General features: G+C 42.9%; 1 non-coding gene across 1 annotated transcript; it reads right to left on the bottom strand.

Moving 5' to 3' along the window:
• Positions 1-1,870: 1,870 nt before the first annotated feature.
• On the bottom strand, positions 1,871-1,977 carry LOC129400451 (U6 spliceosomal RNA). The gene has a single exon (XR_008627692.1). It is a non-coding gene; the product is annotated as a U6 spliceosomal RNA (small nuclear RNA).
• Between the last annotated feature and the right edge of the window lie 482 nt (positions 1,978-2,459).

The raw sequence follows: 2,459 nt of genomic DNA, 5'->3' as shown, positions 1-2,459 counted from the left end.
GGGCATGAAATTCACATAACTTTTTTATTCTATTCTGAATGTTAACTTTATTTTATTATTTTATTATATTCCCCCTTTTTCGATTCACCGTGAGATATATCTACAAAGCTTTCATGTTTGAGCTTCGGTCATATAATCAGCAATCACCCATCCCTTCACCAGTGCACACTTTCCACCACTTGTTATGCTTGTTATGGATAGAATATAGTGTCCAGGAAATTCTAGGTCATTCTCTTCCGGGAGCTTTATTTTATAGTCTCTGGTCTTGGCCAATGATGAGATTACATGGCACCAGGGGCAGTTTGTGGATGAGACAGCTAAACTTCTGGAAAACTGGGGGACCTGCTGGGAGGAGGCCCAGTCCCAATCCAAGTGGGCTTTGAGATATCAGTCACGGGCTCCCACATATCCGGGTTTTCCTGCTGGTCCGCTTTCTGGTGAGGTTCATCCAGTTTTGGGTGAGCCTCGTCCTAGCATGTAGAGAGTGACCTTGGGCATGGCGGTGGTTGGATTCTGCAGGTTTTTGGCTGACAGGGTTCTGCATGGGGCAGGAAAGGAAACTCAAGCCGTCCCCCTCTGAGTTGCCTCAGTGAAGACAGCCTGGTGCAGGGTCAGGGCATTCTGCGCTGCTCTCTTCTGGGAGCTTTAGTTTATAGTCTCTGGGTCTTGGCAATTGATGAAATTACCTGGCGCCAAGGGCAGTTTTTGGGTGTGACTGCTAAGCTACTGGAAAACTGGGGACCTAGGAGGAGGAGGCTGAGTCCTGATCCAAGCGAGCCTGGGGCTCTCAGTCATGGGTTCCTACCTACCGCTGTGCTACAGGCCCTAACTGCATCTTTTGATCTTTTGATCTCTTTTGAGATTTATGGGTCTCCGAAATAAGGCCAATAAATGAGCCTTATTTATTATACATATAGCTGAGCTGGAGGTGATTTATGGGTGTGTCCCCCACATACCTAACTTTTGGCCTTTTAATTCTTGTTAAACTTGGCCCCAATTTGATGGGGTCTGGCCAAAGGCACAGCAGCAATTTGGGGGTATCTGGAAGTCTGAACGCATCATCAAGCTGCTGATGCATTCACCCCACAGATACAGGTTTACCTGCTGGCGGCACCATACCCTCGTAATGTCTTTTTCTTGCCTTACTGCTATGGCAAGTACTTCCAGTACTATATTGAATAGTAGTGGGGAGAATGGGCATCCTTGTCTTGTCCCTGATCTTAGTGGGAAGGCGCTTAGTTTTTCCCTTTGAGGCTAATGCATGCCGTAGGCTTGTAGATGGTTTTGTCTATACTGAGAAAAGTTCCTTCAATTACCATTTTTGTGAGAGTTTTAATCATAAACAGGTGCTGGATCTTGTCAAATGTTTTTTCTGTATCTATTGATATGATCATATATGTTTATCTTTTCTTTTATTAATATGATGGATTATGTTGATTGACTTGCGAAAGTTAAACCATCCTTGCATCCCAGGGATGAATCCCATTTGATCGTGGTGTATGATCTTTTGGATGAATTGCTGGATTCTATTTGCTAATATTTTGTTGAGGATCATCACATCTGTGTTTATCAGAATTATCAGCCTGTAATTTTATTTTTTGATGTTCTCTCTGTTTGCTTTTGATATTAGGGTGATATGTGCCTCATGGAAACTGAGAGAATTTCTGTTTCTTCAATTTCCTGGAAAAGATTGAAAATAACTGGCAGTAGGTCCTCTGTTAATGTTTGGAAGAATTCGCTAGTGAATCTATCTGGACCTGGGCTTTTGTTTTGGGGAAGATTTTTAATTACTGTTTCAATATCCTTGATGGTGATGGGTCTATTCAATATTCCAGATATTCTTGGCCCAAACTTGGGAGATTATAGATATAAAAATATGGAAAGTTTCACAAATCTGCTTGTTATCCTTGGGCAAGGGTCATGCTCATCTTCTCTGTATCATTCCAATTTTAATATATGTGCTGCCAAATTGAGCATAGCAAATATTTCTATCTTTGGGACTTCCACTCCTCAGATCAGTCCTTCTGAGTCACAGATATATGAAATGACTTATTGAAAGATTTCAATTGCTATCACCTTCATTTAAAGAGGTTCATTGCACTCTTGTAACTTGAGAGAGTCACACTTTGGACAGTCTACCCACTTATTTTTCTCTCTTTCTTTTTTCTTTTTCTCTTGGGGTGTGTGGGGGGATAGCACACTCAGCAGTGCACATGTGTACTCCTAGTTCTGTCCTAGGAGATCACTGCTGTACTATCTCCCTAGCCCCATCTTTCTCTCCTCCTTCTCCTTTCCCCCCTCTCTTCTCCTCCTCTGTCCTCCCCTCCCCTTCTCTCCTCTCCTCTCGTACCTGCATTATGTTGGCCTCACCTCATAATTCCCTCCCTCCCCTTCCCTCTCTTCCTTTCCCTCGTTTATTTCTTTGTTACACAAAAATATAGTCACACCCACCTCTATAC

Source organism: Sorex araneus, chromosome X (assembly GCF_027595985.1).
Source record: "Sorex araneus isolate mSorAra2 chromosome X, mSorAra2.pri, whole genome shotgun sequence".
Classification (NCBI taxonomy): Eukaryota; Metazoa; Chordata; class Mammalia; order Eulipotyphla; family Soricidae; genus Sorex; species Sorex araneus.
Note: the sequence above shows the minus strand (reverse complement) of the source record. Positions and strands in the feature narration are given on the sequence as shown.